The sequence below is a fragment of the Octodon degus genome, unplaced genomic scaffold (genome assembly GCF_000260255.1).
Source record: "Octodon degus isolate 3935 unplaced genomic scaffold, OctDeg1.0 scaffold00174, whole genome shotgun sequence".
NCBI lineage: Eukaryota > Metazoa > Chordata > Mammalia > Rodentia > Octodontidae > Octodon > Octodon degus.
In genome coordinates, this window is record NW_004524750.1 from 2,209,645 (window position 1) to 2,226,102 (window position 16,458).

Sequence of the window (16,458 nt, forward strand, 5' to 3'; positions counted from 1 at the left end):
CCCGCATCACCCCGTGCCCCACATCACTCCATGCCCCGCATCACCCCGTGCCCCGCACCAGTGCCCCGCATCACCCCTGACCCGCATCACTCCGTGCTGACCTTCTCTACTTTCTCCCACAGCTACTCTTGTGTCTCTAACAGCGTCCCAGGGGACCCCTGGCATGGGTGGTGCCCAGCACAAACCACCAGCTCTTGTTTGCCTTGCCCCAGCCCACAGTATAGCGATGTTCTAAGGCAGGGGTTCAGTCATATTTGAATCCTGTTAAATAAAATACAAGGAAAAGAAGGGTAAATTTCAAGTCACCTCTCACAAGCATGAAATCAAATCTCTGCTGGGGATGTCAGGATCCTGGCATTTAAAAATTGCTTTTCTTGGCGCAGTGAAATGTAAGCAGAGTCAAAACCCGTGGACATAAGCAAGTGGCATTCTGGGAAATGTATACGTACTCCCACCCTGTTTACATTACCTTTATTTCATCTCTTATTTAGCCAGGTTTGAGTTGTGATTGTCAAGAAAGCTGGACGTCTTTAATGTGCACCTCCCAGTGAGGGGGTGTGTAGGGGGTGGGTGGGACATGTGTGCACCCCCGATGTGACTTGGACGTGGCGTTTCTCTGAGGCCCACGAAGTAGGGCCTGGGTTCCCAGCGTGGCGGTGTTGTGCTAAACCAAATTTCCTAGTTGTTCTTCTTTGGGTCATGGCCACACCACCCTCATGACTAGACTAACACTGCCTCACAGGAGCGTGTTCCAGCTCCAGTGGCTGGACGGGTACCTGTATCGCTCGGGGTTTTACTAGAGGAGCAGATATAACGCAAGACATACAAATGCATATGAAGTTACGAGATGGGCTTACGGCAGCCAGCCACAGAGTCCACTGAGGACATGTGCGGGGGCGCCTGCACACTGGAGCCTGCGCGCGATGTCCACGCTGACTGAGAAGCCTGGAGCTCCTCTGAGGAAACGGAGCACTCCACCCCCCTCTCTTTTCTATCCTTTGAGTGGGGAGCCGCTCCAGGATGGGGCCCCCGCGCCCTGGGTGTGGAATTGCTGAGCCCACTAAGCTTTTATCTTCTCAGGGTGACACAGTGCCTCAGCCACGTAGTACCTAAGCCCTGACCGGTGCTCACACAGCCAGCCCCACGCCCGTGTTTGGCCCCCTTACACACAGCAGACCCCTTCCTGCTTATGGCGAGTAAATCCAGGCGGCTTCAGCAGATGCTGATGTCATGCTGCTTGGATTTTCCAATCTCAAAATCGTAAGTTTTGCACTTTGTGCAGTACTAAGTCCAAGGTATTTTATTACCACAACACAAACTGAGAAACTAAGAGACTGGACATCGTACCACCGTCAGGGTCATAAGCCTGTCCTCCACCCCTGTATCTGTATCCACACCCCTATCCATCTTGTCATCTAGCACCAGGTAATACTTCCTCAGGTCCATACCCAGGTAATCAATGAAAATGATCATCAAAATCATTTCAGGCCATGCAGTTTTCTAAGGTCTTCTTAGAGGCTCTTCTCTCAGTAACTGAATTCCTCGGTTCATCTCTATGAGCCGAAGTTGCAGTCACTCTTGCTGGTCTTATTTCCTTTTATGTCTACATTTATAATGAATCTCATTTTAGTTTTCTACATATCTAAGTTTATTCAGTTATTTGTATGTTTTGCTGCCCAAAACTTTGACCGAGATGTGGTCTCCTTCATGAAGGCTATGCAAAGTCACAGAAATGCCTCTCGTCCTGCCGTTCAGGTACAGGCCCTTCACCCTGAAGAAAAACTGACCTAAGCAGGGTACAGCCGTTCCCTTTACTTCCTCTTGCTTTGAACACGGTTGTGATTCCCCACTGTGCTGAAGGTCACCAGGGCCTGAGTGCCCGAGGCCTGTGGGGCCCCAATGGAATGCTGTCATCTGACTCTGCCGTCCCTGCACACTGGATGGGACTGGACACAACTCAGAAGGCCCTGCCCCATCTCAGATTATTGTTCTTCACTGAAACAAGGCATCTTTTCTTGCACTAGCCTTCCCACTGACTTGAAGAATTTGTATCCCAGAAAGAAACCTCCCTGCATTCCTGTCTTTCGAGTACACCCTCAGAGACCAAGCCTCTCCACCTTCAGCTACCATCGTGGCCGTCGGTCGGCGTCAGTCTCCCCCTAGAATAAGTTCTATGTGGTGTTCAGATCTCACTCGGTTATGTGTGAACCCTCAGAACCTACCAGAGTACAATCCACTGTAAAGTACAGTGTCGGGGCTGGAGAGATAGCTCAGCGGACTAAGGTGCCTGCTTCGGCAGGCTTAGGCAGGTGCAGGCGCCTCATGCTGTGCTAGCCCCGCGCCGGGGCGGGCTCAGCTGAGTCTGGGTGCGGTGGCACATGCCTGTACTCCCCGTGCTGGGCAGGCGAAAAGCAGGAAGGTCACCAGGAGTCCGAGCTGCGCTGTGAGAGCCTGCAACAACCAAGTATATTTAAAAAGTAATAATAATAATAATAATAATAATAATAATAGAGTATTTTTTGAAAAAATAAATGTATTTGTGAATAAAGAAATCAATAACTGCAGAATAATTTTAGTTCATAAATAACATCATATTTTAATAACACTAGCTCTTATTTATTTGTTTATTTATTAATTTATTTTTGCAGACTTGGGATCCAACCTAGGGCTTTCACACTGAGCTATACCCTCAACCTTTCTTAAAGTATTTTATTTTGATCCTGGGTCTTGCCAAGTTTCTGGGCTCCAACTTGCAACCCTTTTGCTTCAGCCTCACAAATGTGGGCCTGCCTTTCTGCTACCATTTTAAAGTCACACTTTAGGTTAAGGAAATAGTGTCATTTAAAAAATCTTAGATAATAATAAAGATTGCTAAACAATTTTCCTGTAATTATTTTTATGCTCACTAGTTGAGAAATATGCAAGAAATTAGATGAAGTATTGACATTATATTGATTTTATTTATTTATTTATATTTTATTTATTTATTTATTTGAATTCTTTTAGGGAAGGGTCTACAGGATGTTTAGGGTTTTACTATTAGATTGGACTCTTAGTGATCTGCCTGTTTACAGCCTCCCAAGAGCTGGGATTACAGGTGCACACCACCATGCCTAGTCTCTATATTAATTTTAAAGTAATGAAAGGGAGTAACTGTTAGTTTAACCTGTCATGTCATAGAATATTTTAATTTCTGCAAAATTTTAAAATTTGTTTATTTATATTTTCTATTTCTAATTAAGAAATGCTTTTCTGTCGTAGCTCATATCTAAGCACTAAATTTTTCTCTTTTGCACGTGTTTCACATTGTTGGGCTTTTCTAAAATCATCCGAGACACTAGCTCTAACAGCCTTTGCTGTTTTATCTGTAATACAGACTTTTGATGTTTTAGTAAAAATTAAATTACTAACTGGCTTATTCACTTTTACCATGACAATATTATACTTGAACATTTTGGGGATATCCACTTGTTGCTCTTTTGGCAATGTGTTCTTCCAAGGCAGTATACATTAAAATATCAATATATTCAATACTGATTAAGATATGTCAGTGCGTGAAACGCGATGTTCGGCCCCGAGGCCCTGCGCACGGCTGCAACGGCAGGAGCGGACGGCTGGTTGGTCTAAGACGCGCTCATCAGCTTCCCTGGTCCCTGGTTAGGTTTCCCACGTTCCGCAGTGATCGCCCTCCACTAGAGCTTTCTTTGACGATAACGAACAACGCTGGTCCGTGCAGCAGAGAAATGATCGCTAGCTATGCGGCTGCTGGCCACCTCGAATGCGGGTACCGCGGCCCGGCAGACGCGTTGCCAAACTGCGTTCAGTTTGAGGCGAACTTAAACCTCAGCTGCTGCCGTTAGGGCCGGAAGACGCGCGTGGTTTTGCGCCAAGCAGCGCGATCCCGAGTTCCTGCAGAGCACAGGCCTGCTCTGTGGAGCTGCCGCGTGGTTTCTGGCAGCGTGGCATGCTTCGGGCAGCAGTGGCTGGCAGAAGACACGGGGGACCGGGCACTTGGTCGCTCTGCAACGAAGCTCGGAGCACTGCGGAAGTCTGAGAAGCACGCCCGACTTAGGTAAATCAAGATAAGGATGTCTTGGGCGTGAAGCGAAGCGTGACAGCACAGGCGACGTGGCTCCTGGCAAGGTAACGTTAAATTGCACAGTCTGAAAATACGCGCCGGGATGCAGCTCTCGGGAGTCCAGGACAAAGCAGCATCGTGAGATCCACGCAAGACGCTACTGAGAAATCGCACTGGGGGACGCAGACAGCGATGCAGGCTCACTAGTGCGTCAATTTGCAAACGATGGGTAGGGCTGCGGTCTGCATAACAACACGCCTTCATTTATTTAGAGGGTCTGAAAAAGGTACTCAATACAGCAAGTTATTGATAACCAGTATTACTATTTGGTTTTTAGTTAATTCATTTCATTATTCTTAGACTGCAAGCCGCAATAATATTGAATATTTTAAGCACTTATTAAACATCAGATGTTATTACAAATTCTTTAAATTTATTTTATTGTATTTTTTTGGTACCAGGGATTGAATTCAGGCCCTTGCGTTTGCCTTATTCTACTGAACTATCTCCTTGGTCCTTTTGAATTTACTGTAATTCACTTTCAAAATACTTTTAAGTACACATTTTTTAAAAATGTAGAAAAGGAAATAGAATGACTTGCAAAATTAAATACTAAACAGGGGCTGGGGAGATGGTTCAGTGGAATAAGCGCTTCCCGGTTCCACAAACAGCAACAACAACAGCAACAACAACAAAAACCCCTCATTTCTGGTGCCTGTGAACCAGGAGGCTGCACTGAGGATGGGGATGTGTAACACAGGGGTCACGCTTGGAGTGCCTGTCATTCTGGTCTTCTAAATATGTACTTCTTTTCATGACATACCAATTATTGCCATACTGTCTCTCAAGTAAAGGTTTTTTATTATTATTAAAAAAAAAAAAAAAAGGGCCCGGGGAGATAGCTTAGTACATTAAGTGCTTCCCTGGCAAGTGCAAGACCCTGAGTTTAATCCACAGTACTGCAAAATAAAATAAAATAAAATAAAATAAAATAAAAAAATAAATTAATATTAAACTGGAATTGTAGCTAAATTCTAGCCTAGGTTGCTACTTCTAGAACTACTACTGCTAACCATTGTCGCATTCTTCCTGTGCTACAATACAATTTTGTGGAATGCCGAGTGTCTAAAGGAGGGCCTGCCGGTAGCAGGTGCCTTCAGCTGCTCAGGGTCGCCACCATGGCATACTGGGTGGCGATACACACAGAGCAAAGGCTGCCTTAGCTCTGCTTGGAAGCTGGCAGTGGGGGCTCAGGCAGCTCGACACCTGGCCTGGCGTCTGCGAGGGCTTCGTGACCCGCCCTGCGTGAGGCTTCGGGATGGTGTCCTCGGATGAGAGCAGGGCCCGTTGCAGGACGGCCCTGAGCAGGAGTCGGCCCAGGCCCGCTGTCTCATCACGCGACCAGAGCGGGTCTCGGGGAGCCCGCTGGCCCTTTCCCAGGACAGAGTCCTCAGGGCCTCACCTCCTCCCCTTCGCTCCTCCTCTGAAAGGCCCCATCTTCCCAACCTCTTCTCACAAGGACCAAGCTGTGTGGTCCTTAACTCTTTTTTAGCAAGGACGAGGCTTGGCTGGGCCCACCCTGAGGGCCAGGCTGGTGCAGCATGTGGTGCCGAGGATCAAACTGCGGTCCCTGCGCCTGCCTGAGCTCGCCTACGCAGGTGCTTTAGACCGCTAAGCTATCTCGCCGGCCTGTAGTCATTAACTCTTGAGACACACGCTCAGATCGTTTCTAGGACATGGCAGTAGACATAAACTAACGGGCTTAGAGCTTCCCAGACTCTGAAAAGAACATGCTAAGCCACCAAACAACACTTTTCTAATGCACTTCTACTGAGAATCCAAAGGAAGCTACATCCCCAGCCCAGTAACCTGCAGTTGGGGGAGCTCGTTCAGTGCAGAGAAGTGCTGGCCCCGTTGGGGACTGTGGCCCCACCATCTAGTCATCTCATGCTGAAGGGGGAAAGCTGAAAACATAAGTCAAGCCTTCCGGGAATGCCCTCACGGCCTGGCGGATCTGTCAGGCAGCAGTGCGGACAACAGAACACTTCTCCCTCGATGCAAACCCTTCTTCGCTGGCTTTGCAACTGACGACCTTGAAATGAGACTTCAAATAAAACGGGGCCCTTCTTCTACATAACTCATGCCTGCTTAGCTGCTGGCCGTGGAATGTGCCTGCGATGTGGACACTCCTTCAGCAACCCCTGATGTCGCCCATCCTCTGGAATGTGCCCCCCTGCTCACTTTCCCTTTAAAAGCCCTGAAGCCCTGTGGAGTGGGCTCTGAATCTTCCCAGAGATCCTGGTCAGAAGCCCAGTGGTGCCTCAACTGCCTCCCAAACCCCCTCAGAGCCAGTTTTCCCGATTTGTCACTTTCTGCAACACTGCTCCCCACGCTCTTCCACCCTGGGACCACGCAGGAACCTCGGGACAAAGCACTGCAGCGCTGGGGCAAGAGGCCCCGGGAGCTGGGGCCGAGAGCCAGTGGGGGTGCGCACAAGGCCCCGAGGCACAGTGCAGCGCGGCTATTTTAAATCATCATGTTTGCTTGACTGTCTGTTGCACCATTTAGGATTTTTTTAAGTCTGCTTTCCTACTACAAAGTCTATAATTCTTACTACTCCCTTCTTGAAAGGTTGAGCTCTTTTTAGGAAACCCATGCTTCAATCCACGCTCTTCGCAGTGTAAGAACCTTCATGGTTTTTAATTTCCTTTGATTTAAATTATTTTGGACTTTTTCTTTCAAGTAATCATTGTTTTTCATCCTTCAGATATTTGAAGGAACAACAAGAGTCTTAAGACATTTTATCCTGAATATGTGCTGCAGTGAAAAAGAAGTTCTCATATGAAAAGCAGAACTTAAGAATGATGTACAGTGAAAACTCGTAATATATTTTGTATAAGAGCCTGAATAGAGCAAAGCTAGAAAAAGCAGGATAGCTGACTTTTTTCTTAATTCGACCCCAAAAAGTCTACGACATATTATTAAGTAGAACCATGCGCAGCCTTTTGACCCTTATATTTATTCTGTTTACATGGCAGTGACTTATTTCACCACAAGTTCATGAGCATCCTTTCAAATGAGTTAAAATGTGTTAGTTTTTTCAAAGTCCTCTAACAAGTCAGAATCCTTTTATTTTGTCTACTTTTTTCTACATGTTAATCTCATCATTTCTGATGAGTGTACTAGTATGCCTGGATTTAATGCAAAAAACTCAAATCATTTTATTAATTAAAAAGTTTTTTAAAAGGGCGTGCCAAATAGCTCAGTGGATTAAAGTGCCTGAAAGCAGGTGCAGGGGCCGGGGCTTCAATCCCCAGGCATACAGTGCCGGCCCCACCCCTGAGGCGAGCTGAGACCTAAATTGAGACTGGGTGTGGTTGCTCAGGCCTGTAATCCCAGCTCTTGGGAGGCTGTAAACAGGAGAATCACTACTAGTCCGATCTAGTAGCGAGACTCTGAACACCCTGTATTTATGTATTTGGCACAGGCTCTCACTACACAACTCGGACTCCTACTGACCCTCCTGTCTCAGCCTCCCCACTGCTGGGATTACAGGTATGTGCCACCACTACACCCCAAGTCACAGCACCTGGGGTGGGGCTAGCTGTACTACATGCGGTGCTGGGGAGCAAACCCGGGTTCTTGTACTTGCCTAGGTGGGCACTTAGACCACTGAGCTATCTCCACCGCGCAAATATGTCATATCTTTGAAGAAACCATGTTTTAATCTCCAATGCAATGAGAACACGAGGAAGGACGTGGATGGGCTGACACTGTTTGTGGTCCTCCAGCTGGACCTGCTTCGTGGCTGGAGAAGGCACCGTGCCAGGCTACTGTGCCAAGCTGGTGGCAGTCGGGCTCTAGCATGCATTCAGTGCTTGTTTTGGAGCACGATCAAGGCGGTTCCGGTACCAAGGAATAGGGAATAGCTCAGTGAGAAGGTCCTCAGTTCAATCCGCAGTCAAAAGAAAAAAAAAAAAAAAAAAGAAAGAAAGAAAGAAAAGAGCTTCTTCCATTTGAGACACTGGGGTGGGGAGAGCGTAGTCTGGGAAGAGCAGCGGGTCAGAACGCACATCCAGCCTACGTACCTCCTGAGTGTTTTGTGAGACTGTAAAGCAACCAGCTAGCCCTGCCTGCTTGTCTCTTTCATTAGAGCCAAGAATCCGCCGCGCTCGGAGGCGACAGTCGCTTTAGCTTGCTTGTAGGTTTCGACTAAACACATCACATCAGCCCACCGCGGTGCCCGTTCCACGCCCGCGGCTGGCTTCCGCGCTCCTCGTCCTGGGGACGCGCTCAGCCCGCTGCCGCCCGCCTGCAGAGCGCAGCTCCGCTCCCTCCTGCAGAGACGTGTTGGCGGATGCTTTGTATTTAAAGCCACACGGGCCGCAGCTTTTTGCACAGTGGAGGAAAAATAGAAACAGGAAAAACAAAATATTTTATTGTCGTTGTACGCTTTTCACCTTTTCGGTGGAGAGAAAAGGGGCCCCGGGCAGGGCAGCAGCGCAGGGAGCGCGTCCCCGGGCGAGCCTCGAGCGGAGCGTCCAGCGGGGAGCGTGCACGCGCGGCGGCTCTGCGCGTCCCCGTCCCTCCCGCGCGTCCCCGTCCCGCCAGCTCATCCTCGCCCGCCCGCGCGTCCCCGCCCCGCCCCGGCCACCAGCACGCGTTCCCGCCCTCCCGCGCGTCCCCGTCCCTCCCACGCGTCCCTCGTCCCGCCCGCGAGTCCCCGTCCCGCCAGCTCATCCTCGCCCGCCCGCGCGTCCCCGCCCAGCCCCGGCCACCAGCACGCGTTCCCGCCCTCCCGCGCGTCCCCGTCCCTCCCACGCGTCCCTCGTCCCGCCCGCGAGTCCCCGTCCCGCCCGCGTCCGCGTCCCGCCAGCTCATCCCCGCCCGCCGCGCGTCCCCGCCCAGCCCCGGCCACCAGCGCGCGTTCCCGCGAAGGAGGCAGCCGCCTCTCAGCATCTAGCATCCGCTGCGGTCTGTCGCCAGCGCCTCGCCTTTCCCTCCGGAGTACGCAGGGACAAAGAGCGCCCGGGTGCGACCCCGCACTTCGCAAGCCCGAAGAGTGGAAGCAAGTAAGGGAAACTCGGGGCGCAGCCAACCCGGGCGAGCACGCGCCCGGCCTCCGTCAGGCTGTCGCCGGGCGCCGCCGCTCACGCCAGAGCCTGCGAGCTTCGCGGTAGCCAACCTCAGCTCCGCCCGGCTGGCTGCTGGGGTCCTTCGGTGAAAGGCTGCATGGAGAATGCACGCCCAAGTGCAGCTCTGCTTGAGTACTTTCATCAATTCAAAGGAAATAGAGAGTGCTTGCTTCAGATTAATAAAAATACAGTCAGTTTAACCAAATCAAGACATGCTGAGTGACAAGAAGAATTATGGCAATTCTTTGGACTATTTACGTGACAGATTATCTCTCTGTACCCCACTAAAATTATGTTTTCAAGTACTACTTATGACATGGGAAATATTCACCATATTATTTCAAATGGAAAAAAAAAATCCCAGTATTTAGCTCTATTATTATGCTTCTAAGTGGAGCTACATACACAAAGCTAAATAAAAATAAGAAAAAATCTACCAGCATATTATAATTATTTCTGGAAAGTAAATTTAAAGACAGTTTAATTTTCTTTTACAACTACCTGTATTTCCCAAATAACCTGCATTAAACTGGTCTTGTAATGATTAAAAGCTTAGGCATAAAACCTCACTTACAAGATGAATTAATTTAAGGATATTCTGTAGAAGGCTGTCTTTGCAGTTCGTGACAGGGTCCTGCTGAATGTGAACTGCTGAGCCACTGTGGTGCGGCGCCAACACGGCTGAAGCGCGGACACAGCCGCTTATCGTTCTGCCCAGTGACCGCTTGCCGGTCTTCTCCCCTCAGCCCTGAACACTTACCCTTCCCACGATAAGAGAAAACCGCAACCAGCCCCTTCCGCATCAGCGTCACCAGGCCGAGCCCCCGACTCGGCCGAGCGCAGGGCGCAGAACCCCAGGTCCCTTTGTCTCTGGTCGGAGCATCCTGCCACCTTCCTGTGGTCCTCCCCCTGTCCTCAGGAAAGGCCTGTCTCTTCTGTTGCTGCCTCTGCTGCACCGAAAAACCTAGCAGCAATGTTGTGGTTGTACATTTAAAACTGTGTTGACTTTACTTGTGTTCTTAGCACAATAAGAAAAACCCTTCTGGTCTAGAGGTAGAACGCCTGTGTTCGAATTCTATTTCAGCTGCTTCCTAGCGCATGACAGTGAAGACGCTGACCTGTCTCCAAAGTTAGACCGATATCAACACCACACTTTCTCTGCAGCACGAATGTGAAAGATGGAAGAAGGCACCAAATGCATCAACACAATGACACATGTGCTCAATAAATGCTCGTTATTCAATTGTGGTTGTGAACGAGAGCATTCGGTTTTCAAATAATATTTTTGGTTTGGCAATAAATACAGATACATTTTCCACACTACAGCCAATATCTTTAAAGTTCTGGGAAATTAATTCATTTAACATTTATGAAACTTTAAAACCTCTTCTAGGGGCTGGCCTGATAGCTCAGTGGACTAAAGCTCCTGCTTAGGCAGAGGGCAGCGACCAGGGTTCTATCCCAGGCCTGCCGTGCCGGCCCTGCCCCTAGGGCGCCCTGAGAGGACCATTGATACTGGGCGTGGGGTCGCGGGGTAGACCCTGTCCTAAATACAGGATAAATAAATAAATATTTCTTCTAATCCTCAAGCTCTCACTTTCCTTTTAATCGTGTTATACCTTTCTATTTCTATGTCTTCTTTTGAGTTCTTATACTTGGGAGACTATGTGATATTTACACATGTGTGTCTGGTTTATTTCCCTTATGAGTATACCTTCAAGTGGCATCCACTGCAATATAAAGGCTTTGAGTTTATCATTCTTTATAGCTGAGTAATACTCCATTGTATAAAAATACCACATCTTTTTCATTCATTCCTGAGTGATGGGTATCTTGGTTGTTTCCAAGGTTTGGCTATCACAACTTGTGCTGCTATAAACATAGGTAAACATATATAACTATGATATGACATTTTCAGTTCCTCTGGGAAAATTCTCAGTAGGGTGTTAGCTGTTTTGAATGAGATTTCCATTCCTAGTTTTTCAAGGAGTCTCCACACTGATTTCTATAATGGTTGCACCAGTCTACATTCCCACCAGCAGTGAAGAGTTCCTTTTTCCCCACAGCCTCTCCAGTATTTGTTGTTGGTTGATTTCTTTATGATAGACATTCCTTCTAGGGTGAGAAAGTATCTCAGTGTTGTTTTAATTTGCATCTCATGGATGGCTAGTGATGTGGAGCATTTTTTCGTGTATTTATTAGCTTCTTTATTTTCATCCTTTGAGAAGTGTGTTCATATCAGATGCCCATTTCTGGATTGGGTCTTTAAATTGGGGGCCCTAGTGTTTTTTAGTTCTTTATAAATTCTAGAGAGCAGACCTTTGTCTGAGTGCTTATTAGTCAAGATTTTTTCCAAATTTGTGGGTTGTCTTTTAACTTTGCTGGTAATTTCTTTTGACATGCAAAAACTTCTCAGTAAGAGGAGGTCCCAGTTGTTAATTCTTTCTAGTATTGCCTGTGCGATCTGATTTTTGTCCATGAACAGTTTCCCTACCCCTATGTCTTCAAAAGTTGCTCCTAATTTTCTCTTCCACGAGATTTCATGCTTCTGTTTTAATGTTTAGATCTTTAATCCATTTTGACTTTAGCTTAGTGCACGGTGATAGACCTGGGTCAAGTTTTAGTTTTTGGCATGGAGAAAGCCAGTGTTTCCAGCACATTTGTTAAAGAGGCTTATCTTTCTTCAAGTAAGCATGTTTGGCCCCTTTGTCAACTACAAAGTGTCTGAGTGTGTTCATAGAGAATTCTGCATCTTCTAATCTACTCCACTGATACCTAGTTCTATTTCATTGCCCGTACCATGCTGATTTTATCACAGTAGCTTTATAGTATAATTTCAAGCCAGGAATTGTGGTGCCTCCTGCCTTGTCTTTGTTTCCCAGGATTGCCTTTGCGATTCTAGTTCTTTTCTGGTTCCAAATAAATTTTAGGAACGATTTTTCTAGGTCTGGGAGGTATGGTGGTGGTAGTTGGATAAGGATTGCATTAAATCTGCACAGCAATTTTGGGAATATGGCCATCTTCACAATGTTGGTTCTTCCTATCAAGGAGCAAGGAATATCTTTCCATTTTCTGAAATCCTCTACCATCTCTTTTTTCAGAGTACTGTAATTTTCTATGAAAAGATCTTTGACTTCTTTACTTAGATGAATTCCAAGGAATTTCATTTTCCTCCATGTTATTGTAAAAGGTATTTTTTCTATAATGTCCTTCTCAGTGTGTTTGTTATCTGTGTAGAGGAATTCTATTGACTTTTGGGTATTGGCTTTGTATCCCACTATGCTACTGAATTTATGTATTAATCCTAGTATCTTCTAGGTGGAGTTTTTGTGTCTTCCAAGTAAAGTATCATGTCATCTCCAAATAATGATAATTTAGCTTCTTATTTACCTATTCTTATTCCTTTTATTTCTCTCTCTTGTCTAATGGCTCTAGTTAATAATCCTTGAACTATATTGAATAGGAGTGGTGAAAGACGACATCCTTGTCTTGTACAAGATCTGAGAGTAAAAGATTTCAGATTTTCCCCATTTAGAATTATGTTAGCCATTTGGTTGTCATAGATGGCTTTTATCAGATTGAAGTAGAGGCCATCTATGCCAATTTTCTGTAGGACTTTGAACATGAATGAGTGTTGGACTTTGTCAAAAACCTTTTCTTCATCAAATGAGATGATCATGTGGTTTTGAGTTTTCGCTGTATTGATAAAGTGTATTACATTTTTATATTTGCATGCATTGAACCACCCTTACATCTCTGGCATGAATCCTACTTTGGTCATTTATTCTTAATGATTTGCTGTATTCTATTTGCTAGGATTTTATTGAGGATTTTTGCATCTATATTCATGAGGGGGATTGGCCTGTAGTTCTCTTTTTTAGTTTTATCTTTCCCTGGTTTTGGTATGAGAATAATACTTGCCTCCAGGAATGATTTTGGACGGATTGCTACCTTTTCAATTTCATTGAAGAGTTGGAGAAGTATAGAGACAGTATCTTTGGTAAATTACTTGTAGAATTCATCTGTGAATCCATCAGGATCTGGACTTTTCTTTGTAGGTTTTCTATTAAATTTCATATTTCATTGCCTGTTATTGGGTTATTGAAAATTGTTATACATTTTGATTCAGCTTTGATAACTTGTACCTTTCTTGGAATCTATTTCATCTGTTTCTTCTATTCCGTGAGAGTAAAGATTCTCAAAGTAGCTATTGATAATCTTCTGAATTTCCCCTGGGTCTGTGGTAATTACACCCTTTTCATTCCATATTGCTTATATTTGAATTTCTCTTTCCTCTTTTTGATGAGGTTAGCTAAGAGCTTATCAGTTTTATTTAATCTTTCAAGAAACAGCATTTTGATTCATTAATTCTTTGAACTATTTTCTTCATCTCAATTGAATTAATTTCTGCTCTAATCTTTATTATTTCTTCCGGTCTTTGGGCTCTGGGTTTGGTTTGCTCTTCCTTTTCTAGATGTTGGAGGTGCAACATTAGAGTGTTTATTTGTTCACATTCTGTTTTCCTAATGTGTGAGTTCACAGCTATAAATTTCCCTCTGAGAACTGCTTTCATCTCGTCCCATAAATTCTGATAAATTGTGCTTGAATTTTCATCAAATTTTATTTTTTTATGAGCAGAACATATTTATTGGGAGAAAGAAAGCTCCTGTCCGAGAGAGGAAGGAGGGCCTGAGTGAGTTGTCCTCTGAATTTTAGACATTGTTCAGTTTCTTGTTTAATTTCATCTGTGACTCATTGGTTGCTGAATAGAGTGTTTTTTAATTTCCATGTACTTATGGTTTTTTTTCTGGTTTCTTTTGTCATTTATTTCCTGTTTCATTGCATTGTGGTCAAATAATACGCATACAAGAATTTCTGTTTTCTTGAATATACTTAAACATCACATGTGGACTAGTATGTGGTCTACTTTAGAAAATGACCCATTTGAAGCTGAAAAAAATGTGTATTTAGCTGTGGTTCGGTGAACAGTCTGTATTTGCCCACTAAGTCCATTTGTTCTAAGATCTGATTCAGTTCTGCTATTTCTTTGATAGTCTGTTGTCTACTTGACCTATCTTTTTGGGATAAGGGGGTGTTAAGTTCTCCTGTTAAGATTGTGGTATTGGATATTAGACTTTCCATGTCCATTAAGAATTGTCTTATATAGTTGGGTGCTCCCGTGTTTGGTGAGTACATGTTTATGAATGTTACCTCTTCCTCTTGAACTTTTCCCCTGACCAGTATATAGTGGTCTTGTTTATTTCACTTGATCATTCTTGGTTTGAAGTTGAGGTTGTCTGAGAACAGGATTGCTACCCATGCTTTTTTCTGAGGTGCTGGGGCATGTAGTATTGTTTTCCATCCTTTGACTTTCAAGCTGTGAATTTCTTTATGAGTTAAGTGTGTTTCTTGTATACAGAATATTCTTGGATTTTGTTTCCTAATCCACTGTGCCAATCTATTTCTCTTAATTGATGAATTGAGTCAATTTACATTGATGGTTATAATTGAGATGTATTGACTTATGGTTGACATGTTATTTACCTGCTATTGTTTACTCTTTCTCTGTGTTTAATTGTTTGCCCTATTTAGTGGGTTCTTTCTGTTCTTGTTCGTGGAGATCTGATCATTTTGGTCCCTCTCTAGAACATCTTTCAGTAGCCTGTGTAGGGTTGGCTTTGTCATCATGAAATTCCTTAGTTGTTCTTTGTTATGGAAGTGTTTCACTTCTCCATCAAACTTGAAAGAGAGTTTTGCAGGGTATAGTAGTGTGGGCTGGAATTTGTTTTCATAGAGGACTTGAAGTACTCTGCTCCATGCTCTTCTTGCCTTTGTGGTTTGTGAAGAGAAGTCGGCTGTAATTCTGATGGTTTTTCTTTGAATGTGATCTGCTTCTTTTCTCTAGAGGCTTTCAGTATATTGTTCTTGTGCTGGATTTCTGGGATCTTGACTATTATATGTCTTGGTGTGTTTTTATTTGGGTTGAAGTTATTTGGAGTTCTGTATGCTGCAGTTAGGGAATGTCAGATTGGTTTCTCATATTGAGGAAGTTTTCCGCTATTACTTTTGAGAAATGTGGAGCACGTCATGAATTTGCATGTCATCCTTGCACAGGAGCCGCGACAATCTTCTCTGTATCATTCCTGTTTTAGGGTATGTGGTGCCAGAGCAAGAACACTTGTTTGGATTTCAGCTTCCAGTGATTCATGGGATTCTCACAAAGAGCTTTGTCTATAATTTTTTTTTAATTTTAACTTTTTTCTGTGAAAATCAAAATTGTGCTGAATAGGTAAGTTTCTTTTGTAAGAATATGAAGAGAAAAATTAATGTTTTAATATATTTGACTAAAATTTTTGAGGGAAACGATATTCTGCATTTTTCCAGCATGGACTACGCAGTTACAATATCAACCGGAGAAGAATGCTAATTTCGTTTCTTACACAGGTTAGAACGAATGCACAAATCAGTCCCCATTTTTGTTTGTTTTGTTTTGTTTTTGGTACCAAAGATGGAACTCAGGACCTTGCACTTGCCAGGCAGGCACTTGTGCGTCTGAGCTAGCTCCCTGCCCCAGACATCACTATCCTAATGCCAGGTGTGTGTGTGTGTGTGTGTGTGTGTGTGTGTGTGTGCGTGATCCAACAGATGATGAGTTGAGCAGATTGAGCAGCTGTGTTGTTTCACTTCAGTTTTCCTCATTATTAGCTGTTAAAAACAAAGCCCTGTTCAGCTATTCGATCAAAGTAATTCGCTCATGACATTTTGCCTTTTAATGTGTCTTGTGACCTTGCTGAAATCTAGCTATTAAGCCACCAGTTTTGTAGGTCATTTAGCACAGCAGTGACCTACTGCCCTCTAGCTCTGCTCTAGGTAGCGCCTATTCTCTGTCCAACTCTTAGGAGCCAGCATAAGTATGTAAACTAGCTTGGTTTAATTACCTTTACTGTATTATAATTTTGGAGGTATCAGAACAAGATCATACATAATATCATTTCCTGTTGTATGGGCAATTCTTTCTCAAGTTAGAAAGTTATCTCATTTTTACTTAGTAAGTTACTTGGTTTTTACTGAAGTACTTTTTCTCCAAACTCTTACAGAGTCGTGAATGTGGTATCAAGATGGATATGCAAAAATTTCGTTTTCATACGATGGGCATCGTTGTTGGGCCCTCTCTTCTGCTGCTGCAAGGAAAACCGACTTTCCCTATCTGCTTACCGCAAAATTGAAAGCATCTTGATACGCTTG

The 16,458-nt window shown here is 44.7% G+C and overlaps 1 non-coding gene across 1 annotated transcript; it reads right to left on the reverse strand.

Annotated features, from left to right (window-relative positions):
* Positions 1–15,282: 15,282 nt before the first annotated feature.
* LOC111813239 lies at positions 15,283–15,391 on the reverse strand. The gene has a single exon (XR_002818549.1). It is a non-coding gene; the product is annotated as a U6 spliceosomal RNA (small nuclear RNA).
* Between the last annotated feature and the right edge of the window lie 1,067 nt (positions 15,392–16,458).